At 37.2% G+C, this 15999-nt stretch overlaps 1 pseudogene; it reads right to left on the reverse strand.

The window, feature by feature from the left end:
* LOC113045089 (partitioning defective 3 homolog) overlaps positions 1-15999 on the reverse strand; it is a 71749-nt pseudogene that overhangs the window by 15072 nt on the left and 40678 nt on the right.

Here is a 15999-nt window from a genome sequence, read left to right on the forward strand (position 1 = left end):
CATTCATCTGAGTGACACGTTCTACAGCAGCCATTAACAACACAGACAGTGAGATAATATTTCTAAGCTAATGTCTTATAAACGCACAAGCACAAGCAGAGCTCACAGCGTGACTGAGCGCGAGCAGCGACAACAGAACCAATTAAATCTGAACATGTAGTCGTGCTTGCAGGGGGACAGTTTTAATGTCACACTGGAATCACTTCTTCTCTCTGAAATATGAAGTCACCTATCACCAGTAAAACTTTCTGCAGGCAGCTGAACGTGGTTTACTGGAAACCTCTGACTGTTACTGAACTGCATTTTGTAAGCTTGACTTTACCTACACAACATGTTAACTGAACCAGTCCATGTGATTTCTGTGATTGATTTCTGTGATTGTCAAAATGCACATGATATCTAAAGTGAGATGCCTGCATTGGGGAAAAAGTTGGCAGTAAAAAAAGAGAAAAAAATTGCCAATTTTAAATAATTTAATTTAATTTAACACCAAAAGCAGTGACAAAAAGCTAACTATTTTACAGAATATTTATGTGTCATACATTTATATGCTTATTAGCTTAATTCTTTTAGCTTAGGAACATGCGAACGTAAAGCTCAATTGTGAGCCACGTGAGGAGCACTATTTCTACGATTTCTAATGTAACTTTCTGAATCGGAAAGTTTCTTAACTACAAATTAAACTATGAAAAAGTTTTTGTTAACTGAAATAAATCATACTTTTCTGTATTTGAAATGTTGCTTTGGCAATTAACTGAAATTAGTATTTGACGTACTAAATTTAATAAAACTGAATCTAAATAGAAACATCCATCACAATATTAATATTATAATAGCACACAAATAACAATGCGCGGTAGACGACAGACATCAAGGCATCTCACTAGATTTAATTTGCTACAAATTCATCTACACCCGGTGTGTTTTGCAAAAGATGCAAGATCTACTCTGGAAACAGTCACACTTGACACCCTAGAAGAAAAATAAACAGAACAAAACACACACAAACTTGATTCTTAATTGTAGAATGCTAAACACACAGAGAAAGCAGCATACATATTGGGAAATTATATCCTGAAAGAAACGGAGAAAAAAGGGAAAGAGAGGAGAGGCGCATTGCCGACAGAAGAACAATGTTCTGTCAGAAAAGTAGGTCATCTTGTTGAGGGGTCAGAGAAAGGGCATCCAACTCAATTCAGCGGAACCCTTTGATTCACACACACACACACACACCCACACACACACACACACACAGCTGACAAACCATCATTTCACATGCAGCAGATACAGAGGTGAATTCACTCACCAAACAGTGTCTAGCATTGTATCGAGAGTATTGCACACTTTAATGGATAAACTGCTACATCTGCTGATCCTATCCTACCTTTCTCCAATAATCATTCTCTAGTTTCTAAAAAAAAAATTGAAGTCAATCCAGGCCATGTTTACACCTGGTATTAGCATTCTGGTAGAAAACTCTCATCAGATGTCGTCAGATTAAATTGATATTTGCGAGAAATAATTTAGAAATAATAGCTGGAAAACAAAGAAATAGCATGTTGCTACCAGGTGTAAACAGGGCCACATACCTCCTTCAGCAATTGCTTTCTAATAAAAGCTACAGAGACAGTCCCAGAAGCAATTAGGGCCATAGTGGAGATCGAGGAGGTCTGGGATCTCGGTAACGTTGGTTTTTGGGTCACTCTGACTTGGATCTGAACTTTCGACCTCCATTTTCCATCACATCTCTAAGCATACGACGGCGAGAAGATTTGAAACCATATGACGCAATACACAATCTGATGTCTCGGTGGAATATACAGATGGTTATTATCCACTAATGTCTGTTTATCACTATACGCGGTTTGTCATCTGCATGTGTGGCCTCATAATTAATAATCAGAAGTTGTGACAAATTAAATCCATCAGAGAATATTGCAAATACTGGATTTAGTTACATAATGGGAGGCCTGTTTGAGTTCACAGAGCGAAGGAGAAAGATTTGTTTTTCTGTTCGTGTCAATTGTCAATGTTAATCTACACAGTATTTTCATTAATAACAGACACACAAGCACACAGACGGAGTTTTGCATGAGAGATGATTGCTTCTTTTGTGTTCCACAGATGAATACGGTTAATAAATGATGACGGAACATTCATTTTTGGCTGAAGCATTCCTTTAAATGAGCATTAATTGACTCGCTAGAACTTGGGAAAAAAGCAAGCGAGGGAGAGGGAGAGAGAATTACTGAGAAAACATATCCTATTAATTGTCTTGGACATAAATCAACATGAAAAGGGTAATGTAGCTCTAGATTGTGTTGAATGTCTTTTGATCCATTCATCATTAGAGCATCTAACTTGGCCCAAGTGAGAGATGGTTCAACCACCAGCGCTGTGGGGCTTCATTAATGTCACCCCACTGCTGTTCATTTATAAACATTAGACCACGATCAGAAACAAACTCTCAGTGGCTGAAACCACAGACCACCAGCTACTACAAACACTCGGACCCCTCAGCGGATCTTTCCAAAACAAACCATGTGTGCAGTTTATGGATGAGCCGCAGGGTCTGAAATATCCACTCTGTTATGATAATGGATAAAATAACTTCCAATATAAACCCGAAAGACGGGTTTAGTTTTTTTGTTCTAAGATCTCTGATGTACTGTAACATTCACAACACAAGCTCCACCTAGAGCCAAGTATTCAAACTTAGGCATGTTTCACGATAGAGTTTCAGTCTATTTTGGCCTCAGAAACACATTGAACATGCATGATAAAATCAAGCTAATTCATCTTTTACGAAAGCACTATACAGTGACAGGCAGTTAAACACTTTCTGTACTCTACTCAATACAGTTATTAAGAACCTTATAATCTTCGTGTTGTGTTCATGTCTTTTTCCGAGGATGTTAGTTATTATTGAACTGGACCTTCATACAGGTTATACATTTTTTAGAATTTCTGTACTTTTTTGTGGTGCTCATGGACAAAAATGGCCAGCCTACAGAATCTTGTAGGCTTCTAATTTTGTTGTTATGCTATATTATTACCAAATAATAGATTCAATCTTTCCATCAGCTTGTTTTCTTTCAATTGACCCTTTGCAGAGAGTTTGATTGACAGGCGATCTGAACAATCATAATGCTCAATCAGCCATTTTTGTTTGACAAATCAATCAGATTAATGCTGGTGGACTTGAACTTGAAAAATCTTCCCGCATTTGAAACCAAATACCTTCTGATATTCATTCATGTTTATTTCGCACTATAATTAGAAAAGAGGAAGAGATTAGATCACATGCAGCTTGAACTGAAGAGCTACAGCAATCTGTCATGACACATCTAAGAGCAACAAAACCGTATTTATTGTTAGAATAAAAAAGAAAGAAACATTTTTAAGAAGAGACTTTGTTTCGTACCTAAAGTACATTCAATTCGGTCATCATTCCCTTAGTTTGTGTTCACTGGACTCCAATGGTGTTTGGTTTACAACGTTCTTCAAAATACCATCTTTTATGTTTAACAGAGGAATAAACTCATATAAATTTAGAATGACATGAGAGTGAGTAAATGATGTTCATTTTTGGGGGGACTACACTTAACCAGAGCAACACATGAAGGACAGCCAATCAAACGTCAAACAAAAGCAAAACGTCTTCAACACAAACAGCTAAAGTTCAGAGGGGAAATGATGATTCTGTTCAACTTCATTGGAAGAAACCATAACATTTTCACTCAACATGAGATGAAACTAAAGTGTACAATATGCTGTTTGTAACAGAAATCAATCCCAAACCACAGAGGAGGCCTTTTTCCTGACAGTGGCACATCTAAATTCTGCTACCACTCATTGCTCTCCTCTTTACTCATTTATTTCTTTTAATTAGCAGTGGTGTCACACTCTCTTTATCCATCTGTAAGCTGCGAGTTTGTTTCTGACGCTTTGGTTTTTCTTAATCCGTGCTTTTTTCCACGCAGCGTGCCAGGGAATGCTGATAATGAGCTTAAACTTGTGTGTGTATGCATGTGTGTGTGAGTTCTCAGCATGAATGCTGTGGGATTAGTCAGATGTTTACCCTCTGTGTGCGTTTGGCTGCTTTAATTGGCCTCTGCACTGCTCATTCTTTAAAATTCCCTACAGGGCTCATAGTCAACTCAGCAAGAGTGCGCACACACACACATACAACCATACACACACACACACACACACAAACACACCGACACAACTGAAGTTCATCAGAAGGAATGTTGATTACACAGGGGCTCCTTCGCTGCGGTGGGAGACCAGAGACACGGGCAGTGGCCCCATGGTCATCAGCTCACATGTGAACAGGAAGGGCTCAGATATCTTTGCTCATAATGACAGAGAAAAAAAACATGCAGAAATGGGTTGTGTGTGTGTGTGTGTGTGTGTGTGCACGTCGTCACTCTCTCACTCAAATCTAAGGAGTCAATTTAATAAAACCTGAGAGAATCAAATCCCAGCTCAGAGAGGAGGGGTTATGAGTTGAAATGAATAAGAGAGATTGAGTTTAATTCATTTAAACTGCCCGTCTCGCTCTCTCTCTGTCATACACACACACACACACACACACACACCTCTCTTTTCTCTGATCTATTACATTTCTCTGATCCTTCCATTAACAATTAAATCCTCTGAGCAATTCAAGAAAAAAAAAACATATCAACAGATCACAAGAACACAGATTAAACGGATTAAAGAGTCAAAGATCACAAACACACACACGTTCCAACAAAGCCACATCAAACCTGGTGAGGGGACAGAGACCTTGCAGAGAGAGAGAGAGAGAGAGAGATTTATAATTGAAGTGACAACCTCTGACATTGGCCACATGCACAGCTTCATTAACTGTTGTTGGATTGATTGTCTTTTTTTTTCTTTTTTTCTGCCACCATTGTTTGTGTGTGTGTAATATACACATACATTCACACACACTTAGTATGCATGCAATAAAAATAGTTTATAAAAAAATAAACCATACATTACTGCAAAAACTTCAATATACTGTACACAGACATTCAAATGATATGCACACACACATAAAGAGAGAGAAACCTTCAATATGCACAAACATCTCTTGCAAGACTCCTTACTTCGCATCTTAGTATCATCATTACACCTCAGCTGGACTTGAACTGGGTTTGTGCGCGTATAAGCCTTTTATCAGCTTTCAAAAAGTAGTTCTGCTGACTGAACAGATATATTTTCTCATTTACTTAACCGTTCTGCACTGAGGGACTTAAACCATACTGCAGCTGACAGACGAGAATGCAACAACACTCTGATTTCTAGGTCAGATACAGTGTGTATGTGTGTGTGTGTGTGTGTGTGTGTGTGTTTGTGTGAGGGTATAAGTGTGTGCCTGGCTAAAGCAGTGACATTGTAAAAATGATTCTATTATTGTTAGATTTCCACTATAACCTCTTTCACAACTGATATTGGGAATTATCCTGAGCGTTCAGAGACTAACCAATGCCTCTAGATGTTCTGGACCCAACTGTGCATTTCAAGTGTTTACACAATACAAGTTTATGCAAGAAAAAGGACTTGGTCGGTCTGCTTTAGTTTAGGGCCAAATGAAAAAAAAAACTCTTAAAATGCCCTTACGGGAACCCTTGCTGGTAGAAAGGTTTTAAAAAAATGTGTCAAATGTTTTACTTAAAATCTAAAAATGCTAAAAGTGTGCATAATGCAGATATAAAAAAAATACATCTGAATGAATAACAGGAAACTTTATACTCAACATTGAATGGCACACTTAACTGTGATGATATTCTCTCTAATTAGGGTGATTGATTAAAGAGTTAAAAAGATTCATATTACAGGAAATGGCAAAGACACTGTACACATTTGTCACAGTTGAAAAGGATTTGCTCCTTAAAAGTAAAGATACTGCTATTTTCCTGCCGTTTTAAAGACACTAAAGAATGACTTCCTGTTGATGTCAATGTCATCCTTGTGGCATAAAATAACAGCTTCAATCAGTCTAAATATCTTAAAACATCGGAAAGGCGCTTTTCCAATGTCCACAGCTGTTTTAGCTACATGGTCTCAACTATCAGCTTCATAAAGCTGATTGGCTGAAACTCGGAAAAACAGGAAGCTATAAGATCACTATATATGCTATACTGTTTGTATAACGCATCATACACACAATCCTACACAATGTTTCCTTCTGAAGCCCATAAAAACACCCCCACCCACACATTGTGCCCCTTTAAGATCCACTTCCCATGCAGATTTGAGAGGATAATTCCCACAGTTCCATTCTCCAGCATCTCACTGGAATGACACCCATTTCCTGTTCCCTGAGGGTTCTTACAGGAAGTGGCCTTCCTGTCTCTCTCTGCCTGTATTTGTTTTAGTCTCAAGAAAACATGCAACTCTGACACAACCCAAACAAAACATTCTCACAAATCGGGTTTTATGAAAGCCCTCGAGAATACTTTCCACACCTCACACAACTCAAAGAGAGCGTTTAGAAGAGCATCTTGACTTCAGAAGTACAGGTTAACTCGTTGATAGCTCAGGAAGGACTATGATATTTAAAGATGACAATGTTGTTAAAGTGAATACCTGTCTGATGTAGAGGGCTGTCCGTTGCGGGCGTTCTGTTTGTGTGTGTAGGGTGAGTCTGGAGGCGTGTGGATCCGATGGTACCCGCCGTGCTCCAGTGAGCCGATGCCGGCGTATGGGGGCTCTTCGGGAGGAAGTGAGGTCAGGGTGGACCGGCTGAAGTCTTGGATCTCTGCATAGTCTCGCTCTCTGGCCTGACGCTGACGAATCTCTCGCGTTTTAGCCTGGATCCTACATAGACATAATAAGTAAAAATGGACAGATCAGGATGGATAGAACACTAAAAAAAATTTTTTTTGGACCTGACAAGCAAAACATGATTTACTCCTGTATAAATGAATTATGTTTAATTTAGTTTCATTTGGTACTAACCAAAATACTTGGTTGTTAAAATGTTAATTCTATTCAAATTAAATTAATTATTTTATTAGCATTTCTGGCATTTTTTATTATTATTATTATTGATGATTTGGCAACAGTGTATGCAATAATCTATACAAAATAAATTTACTTAAACATATTAATATATAAAACAAGTTAATAATATTACACTGTTCTATTAGGATTTCTAGCACATTATTTATTTTGCCTCTTTTTGTTGTACAGTATCTTGATGCTTAGGCAACACTGCATACAAAAATATATACAATGTAAATATCCTAAACATGAATATATAAAAATGCATGTTTTTATATTACATAAACAATGTAGAAAATAAGTGTGTATATATATATATATATATATATATATATATATATATATATATATATATATATATATACACACACACATACATATTGGATAAAAGTGTCCGCTGAATGATGAAATGTATATATACACATTTACAGTATACGTGAGTGTGTGTGTATGTACATGTTTATATATACATACACTACAACAGAAAGACAAAGACCCAATGCCTAATGTTGTTCAGACCCCATTAACTCTCATTGTATAGAAGAAAAATACTTTTTAGATAAGTGAACAATGCCAATGGGTTTTTTGTGAACTATCCCTTTAAACCTGAAATCAGTGGTTTCTTCATAGGTCCTAAAAACATACTGAAACACCTTTCTAACCCCCATCAAAAGCAAGATGATAAATGGGTCTGTACAAGAGAGAGAGAGAGAGAGAGATTAAGAAAAAGATTGAAAGAGTGGGGATTTCTCAGCATGGTCTCACAGGACAGAAGGGAAAATGGGAGGGGGTTCACGCGGCATTATTAATAAAACAACATGAACATACACACACCTGCAGGAGAACATTCACACAATGAACTTGAAACAACTAAAACATATTAGGCTTAGCTAAAGCATTAGTATGCAAACACACACAAAATATAAAAGCAACATAATGCTTTAAAACAATGATGACACAAACAACAGGACTGAAACAATTACTGAGGAAGAAGGTTAGAGGAAGTGGGTACGGCTCGCAGGTAAAGTGACAGGAAATGCCTCTGATTAGAGGCTGAGGATAGTTAAGATTAGCACTGACTCTCTCTCTCTGTGTGTGTGTGTGTGTGTGTGTACCTCTCTTGTTCTAGTCTCATTCTGTGCATCTCTTCCTCCGATGCTTGAGCTTCCTCTGCCTTCCACTTCGGACTATCCAGACGCTCGTCCTTACGGTATTTCCCGAATCTTTAACACACACAAACACGTCAAAAGTTGATGTCACATTCTTCTCAACTAACTGTTCAAAAGCCCAACAACAGTTTATTTTAATTATAAAAATATATAAATACATTTTTGGAAGTTGCATTCAAAAGCTTATTGATTCAAAATACTAGTCATGTTTCCCTTCGATTGTAATGGACATGATGCTTCTGAAAAAAGCTCTTAAACCTGTCTCCTCTAATTAAACCACCGTTAAAGCTCTTAATCCATTTATTCTAATTCATTTAACAAATTAATCACTGTTTTGCAACTCTGCAAATCAGCGAGCATGAAAAGTCTAGTCTTCTTTGCAAATCTTTGTTTTATCAAGCATATGGACTCATTAATATTCCACTGACAAGTGCGAGGAATGAAGTGTGTGCGAGAAAGCTGAAAGGAGTTCCAATACCTTTGTATACCTGAGTTCTGATATTCGGCGGAGCTCATTAATATGTAGAGAGCTCATTAATATGTAGCAGGTATCTTTGGCTCAGCGAGGCAGATGACAGCCATTAAAACACTCCACTGGCCCAGAAGCAGGCTAAAATATTCAACGTTTTCAAAAAAGATTTATCTATTGCTGACAGATTCAAAAGCTTCAAATGAGCTGCATTCTTGCTTTCTCTCCCCTCCAGTCTCCTCGTACCTCTACACTAAACTTGATGGAAACTCAAACTTTTCCTCCATGTCTTGGATGTGATGTCCATTCTGCCTAGAGCTCAGGAACATACTGTCACTCCACAGAGCACACAAACAGAAAAAAACTGAGTCTATCAATATTAATGGTTAGATTTCAATCCCATAATTATTTAGTATTATTACAGGTAGTTTGAATACTAATGAGATGCTGCCTACTGTCTATAGTACCTGTACACTGCACTATTTATAAAAAGTTTGGAATCAGTAAGATTTTATATATATATATATATATATATATATATATATATATATATATATATATATATATATTTTTTTTTTTTTTTTTTTTTTCAATAAAATGCATTTAGTTGGTAAAAAGTTATATTTTTTAAATATAACAGTACAACTACTGTTTTAAACATTAATAAAAAGTTTTCTTAGCACAAAAACAGCACATATATATATATATATATATATATATATATATATTTACATACATATAAAGTTAATCTACTATTTACAATATTTCACAATATTACGTTTTTTACTGTATTTTTGATCAAAATTAATGCAGCCTTGGTGAGCATGTGACGTCTTTAAAAAAAACTTTTAAATGGTAAAAACATAATTAACAACGTTCAATCAAATTTTAATCATATTGTGTCTGGCTGTTATCTGATGAAAGCACAGAAAATTAAAATTTTCAGTTAGATATTTTCTATCAACACTTCTATTCTATACTGCTCTAACCCTTCTCATTCAATTCCGCTAAAGATTTCCTGCTTTTATAAAGCCCCTCCCTTTGAAATACGTGATAGGCTCTGATTGGTTAACTGGGCCAATGTGTTGTGATTTGCTAAACCACCAGAGCACCTCTAAACATCCCACCCTCACCTCAGTGCATGAACTCCGCTTGTACTGTAAACAATAGCCTTGTTTACCATATTTTTCGGACTATAAGTCGCACTTGAGTATAAGTCGCATTTATTTAGAACCAAGAACCAAGAGAAAACATTACCGTTTCCAGTCGCGAGTGTAGAAGGTAATGTTTTCTATTGGTTTCCATTTCTCTTGGTTCATGTCAAATTAATTTTGATAAATAAGTCGCACCTGACTATAAGTCGCAGGAGCAGCCAAACTATGAAAAAAAGTGCAACTTATAGTCTGGAAAATACGGTATATTTAATTTGAACCTGAATGAGGCACAGAGAGTATTAGTGAAGAGTATCCTGCAGAACCTGTGTAAGCATGGCTCTTAATGGTATGTTTTTTTTTGTTTGTTGTTGTCTCATATGTTTAGATACGCTGTTATGTGTGAATGCTTCTGCTTATGTTAGTTATGTTTAATATATGGTTTTATCCTGATTAAAGCTTTAAAACAGTACGGAAACTTCACCCATGTTTAACGTTTCTCATGGCTGTGAAAAATAGTGAAAAATATCTCCGTCTATATACACAAAATGTATAATTGGAACACAGTTCACTTATGGAGCTGAAGATCTGAATGACAAAGAGAGAGAGAAAGAGAAAGAGAAAGAGAGAGAGAAATGCAGAGCAAGGGACCCGAGGAAGAGGATTAAGAACCGCTGCTTTAGAACAAGGACTTGGAAACTTGTGTATCTATATTAATCGTTAGAAGACAGAACCACGATTCATAAACGAATAGAGTTTTCCATGCACCCCTAGTTTTTACAGAGTGGCAACTACTCTTCCCCTTCTCTAAAGAAGATGCCCTCACCCACTTCGTTGCATGTTCTCAGGGTGGGGTTTATCAGGGTTTGTGATGTCACAAACCCAGGAAGTAACTTGTTGTAGTCCCTACAAGTTGATTTTTGTAGGCATTAAACTGCCGTAATATCAAAAGACAATATCTCCATGTGCATTGAACTTTAAGCAGATACTGTTTATGCTCAAACAGCAACATTACACAATAACTAACGTTAAAAAAGTGAAATCGAAATCAACCACCCCTTTAATTTTTATAATCAAATTGTATTTATTTAATGCATTCTGGGATTATAATCATCAAAGACATGTAATGTTTTGGCTAAAACAGAGCCTTCTTATTTCATGAGGCAGCATGAAGCTTGCTAAGGCAACTTTAGGTCATAACTAGAAAAGAGAATAATTAAGAAACTCTGTGAATTGTGAACACCCTAGCAACCACCTAACAACACACTAGAAACCACCCAGAACGCCTTTGCAATAGCACTGCAACCTGCCACCTTAGTAATGTGCCGGTAAGATCTGCCTGTCCAAACACCACTTATTTTCTTTATATAATTCACATCTTTCACCAATTTTGTTGCTCTGCCTACTGTTAGCAGATTCTTTGAGACTGGAACACGTCTATGATGCGTCATGGGCAGCTCACTAGGCTTTTTATTCTATTGTTGGGTTTTGAGGTAATTAAGGACATGAAAAAAAAGTGCTCTGGGCTCATCTGCGCTCTTATCATCATTTTTCTTAGTCTCTTTTATCTGACACAAAAAGCTGTTCAGATCTGCTTTTAATTACCTGAACATCTCTCCAAGACCCTTGAGCATTCCTTTCTTTGTTTTACCCTTCTCTTTCTCTAACTTCTTTTTGTCCTTCCCCCCTTTTTCTTTCTTCTTATCGTTTTGAGGCTGGTTGCCATTGATCAGCTGTTGCTCGGTGACGGGAAGCGGAGTGAGATCAGCTACCGTGGAAACCGAATCCCGCCCCGATCGAGAGCTTCCTTCAGTGTCCTCCTCCACTACAGAAAAAAAAACAGAAAGGGAAAGCTGTTAATATCAGTCATTATCAGCAAAAGTTGAACCAGCTGATCAAATCAACAGCCGTTATCACAACATTTGCCAAATTTTAGTGCGTTCGCTGATTAAGCCAATCAGAAGCAGCCGTACATGTGTCCATGCACTCCTCTTCATCCTCATTGGCTGTTGGCCTGTCGTATGATTTGTCAATCGCGGCCCGGAAGCTCTCGTTGCAGCCCCGCCCCCGTATGATGCGTGGCCGTGGCCGGTGAAAAGGCATGTTGCCGTTGAGTGTCACCTCAGCAACGGCAGTCTGTAAACTTTCCAGAGAGCTGGACTTCTTTAGGCCAAGAGACGGGCCAACATCATGTGAGGAAGAGCCTGAGGAAGAGTTTGCTAGTTAAACCACAAAGCACATTCAACTTAGTCATGCATGCAGTCTGTCTGCCACAAATCTCAACTGGAACCCTGATAAAAGCAGCTACATTTATCTGAAAGATATGTAGAGTGTGTGTTTGTGTGTGTGTGCGCGCATGAGCTGATATCGTTTTTAGTCAGCCATGAAGAAGTGAAGATGTGTTTCTGTATTAAGTGATGAAGATAAATGAATGCAAGTGGAGGCCAGAAAAGATTGCATGAATTTATCTTCATCACGCAGCGCTGCCTTATTGAAGCGTGTCAGACCGCCCCTGCTATTTATAAATATAACACCGTTATGCGTTTGTAATACTGCAATATTACAATAAAACTGATAAGACTAAATACGATTTTCAGAACAAAATGCTTTACAACACCACAACCTGTTGTACCTCCATGGAAATAATATATAAAAATACAACAATATATGTAAAGAAAATATATGTAAAAATGAAAAAAGGGGTCAGTGATTTAAAAAAACAAAAGTTTATATTTCAAATAAAATGCTGGTCTCTTGAACTTTCTAACCAAAGAATTCTGAAAGCAAACATTAAAGCAGCACAAATGTTTTCAATAATATATATATATATATATATATATATATATATATATATATATATATATATAAATAATAATTAATTTATAATAATTAGAAAATTCTTAAGGACCATTAGAATTATTTTTTTAAGCATATTAGAATTATTCTGAAGGTTCATGTGACCCTAAAGACTGGAGTAATGGTTGCTGAAAATTCGGCTTTGCCTTCACAGAAATAAATTTCATTTTAGAATATTTTTTAGTACACATAAAACACAAAAAAACATAAAAAAGTGTTTTTTTTCTAATTGTAATAACATTCCACAATATTCCCATTTTTCTGTTTTTTTTTTAATCAAATAAATGCTGGCACTATGAGCATACATATTATATGTTAATACATTTTAATATTTTTATATCAAATATCAAGTGTGTATTTTAGTGCTCTCTGGATCATTTCATTGCTAAACTTGTTTTTTAAGCTGTTCTGGGTATGAGAGTGGTGACAAACGGGACTAGGACAGTAATCAGTGATGAAACAGCAGGAAAAAATAAATCTCAGCACTGAAGAAAAACAGGCAAGGATTTAATAATCCTTCAGTGTGGAAGAGAAGTGAGTGTGTGTGTGTGCAGGAGTGGTGATGCTTACCTGGGTGGTTTTCTGTGTAGTGTGTGAGGTTAATCTCATCAGCCACTGTGTGAGGGGCACACACACACATACATCGACCGGACGGTTAGTTTGACCATTCAACATGCAGCAAGCAACCAGACAGGTACCATCAACAAATCAGATGACAGAAACAATCAGTCAGTGCTCATTAACAAAACGGTATGTTTCCACAGTGATTCTACTGATTCAGAGTCATCACATTTCCACTGAGACCATGCCGGTGCCCAAACTGACCTCATTCCACACATTTCCCTCCAAAGAAAAGGCGGGAATAATGTGTTTCATACTTCATCCCTTTTAACTTGTGGATCTCAAAATTGGGGAACCACTAATGTCAAACACGTTGTTGTTTGGCTCTGGATTCAGTGGAAACACTGAGCAGATGTGCAGAAGGATGCCTTGTCTGCACACTGGCACCAACTCCATTTCAGTGATAAAGAGGTAAGTGAGAAACATCCAACAGAATTGGATGAGTGGAAACAGTGTTCAGATTAGAAAGAACATGCACAAGGGAGACCAGTGCAGACTTCGTGACGGTGGAGTGGTGAATGGTGATGCCCAGAATGAGAGACATTCTGAGAAGTGCTCTTATAAAGAGAGGAAAGTAACTTGAGCAATGGATTAGATTTCGGGGTGGGAATTTATTTACTTTGAACCAACCTTTAGAGTATCTAGGTCTAACTACTGTGTTCTAGGTCGAGGTTTAAAGTATTTAAGACCAAGCACTGTGTTTCAAGTTGATCTTTAAAGTATCTAGGACCAAACACTTGAATTTAGGATTACTCTTTAGAGTACCTAAATCCATGCTCTTGGACTTGCGGGTCTTGATGATGTCAAGTTGGTTCGCGTCTCCATGCTGCTTGGTGCGTTTCTCAGAAATGCTCTGCCTACCAAAGCCTTCCCTCTGAAACACCTCCTCGCCATTAGCACTGGACGTGCTGAGGGAAGGAGAGAGAAAGAGAGAGATTAAATCACAGAACAGTGTTCAGTCCTTGGCTGTGTTCTAATAACCGAGGCTCCTGTGACAAACAAAGGAAAGGCCATGGACTCAATTACAGCAGGAAGATCGTCAGAAGAGTCGGAGAGTTGATGCTCGAAATAGAAACAAAGACAATAGATAATTCAATAAATAAGTTACAAAACGTTCTAAACGGTCCACTTTTATTTACCTGTCAGGAAGCTCTTGGGCCCAGGGTGGCGGCTGAGGTGTCTCCACAGCGAAGCCCATGTCATCATGAGAACTGGATGACGATTGGTCAGACAGCTGGGTGGGGAGAACATGTGGCCTGTCATCTTCAATTATGACCATGTCATCCTGAGGCATGTTCACCGTCGGCGAGAGCTGATAATGATCTACAGCGAGATAAGAGCAGGAAGGGGTGTAGGGACAATCAAATTATGTTATTATTACACTGTAATCAAGTAATACAGCTAATCCTGATCGTGGTGGGGGTTTCATGATGTGCAGATGGTAAAAATAAAGATGCTGTTTATAATTCATGCAAAAATAAAATCACCTCATTTTGAGCAAAGCAGGCCAAAGTCAAAGAGAATCACGAGCAACAGCAAATCATTTGTGTCGTTTTCTGCATGTCGAGAGATTTACAAATTAAAGAAATGGTGTAGAGTCCACTTCACTTGGATATGCTTGCTTGCTCTTACATACAGCCTGGAAGCAATTTGCATGGCTGATTTTCTATTTCATCTCGTGCGAAAAAAAGGGCCTTTTTCCAGTAAATACCGAGAGAAAGTGTGCATTTTAGAGAGAGAGTGCTGTTAGCTTGTTTGTGTTTTTAATCTGCGTAGAAATTTCCCACCCTAGTCTAAAATAAAGCCCATGAGAAACACTTTCTTTTTTCCAGTACATACTTCAATAAGTGAAACTGAGTGGGATGTACAGTAAACGATCACAAAATGCACTAATGTTGGGAACAAAGTGCCTATTTAAAAGAAACACTGGAACCAAACGACTCTCTTCACACTCTTTAGCTTGTTAATGGTTCTTGAGTATCTTTTTCTGTTAAACACTGTACTTTATTTTTCCAATCGAGATTTAAAAAAAGTTTCATCAAAGCACAATAAGCCATGAATCAAAACATTACATTATAAACTTGAATTTGAAGGAAAAAAAACAAATACTAGAATGTGATGTTTATGGCTCTAGCAAGAAAAAGAACTACAAACCCATAAAGCATTGAAAAATACATTTCTGAATTAAAAACAGTGAAATATAAAGAAAATTTTAAAAAAATCTATAAAAATATAGGTGCACTGGTGGAGATTTCTTTACAGAATGATAGGTAATGTAGTTTTTCCATTAGAAAATCCTTTTTTTTTTTTTTTTTTCATTTTTTAAATGGAGTTGAAATAATGAGGGCTGATAGCCTATGATTAACAACCTCATAGTTCACAGTATAAGTTTATAAGTTATCATAAAAAAAATCTATTAAAAAAAAAATCTTTAGCAATGGCAAAACCAATTGGGATTTTTAATTCCAGAAGGCAACTAAACCAATTCCAGTTTTCTCCACCACACAAATACCTAATACGCTAATCAATTAAAGAAAAAAACGTTCAATCTTCATAGCATTTGGAGATGAGACACTAACCTGCTGTATGCTCATAGAGAAGCTCACTCAAGCAGACACAAATCCAATCAGCACACAAACAACAACATTAACCCATTACTAACACGTTTGCTGAGGAAGGTTAGAAAACAGGGCTTTAAATTGATGCACACAGT

The sequence above is a fragment of the Carassius auratus genome, chromosome 27, assembly GCF_003368295.1.
Source record: "Carassius auratus strain Wakin chromosome 27, ASM336829v1, whole genome shotgun sequence".
Lineage (NCBI taxonomy): Eukaryota > Metazoa > Chordata > Actinopteri > Cypriniformes > Cyprinidae > Carassius > Carassius auratus.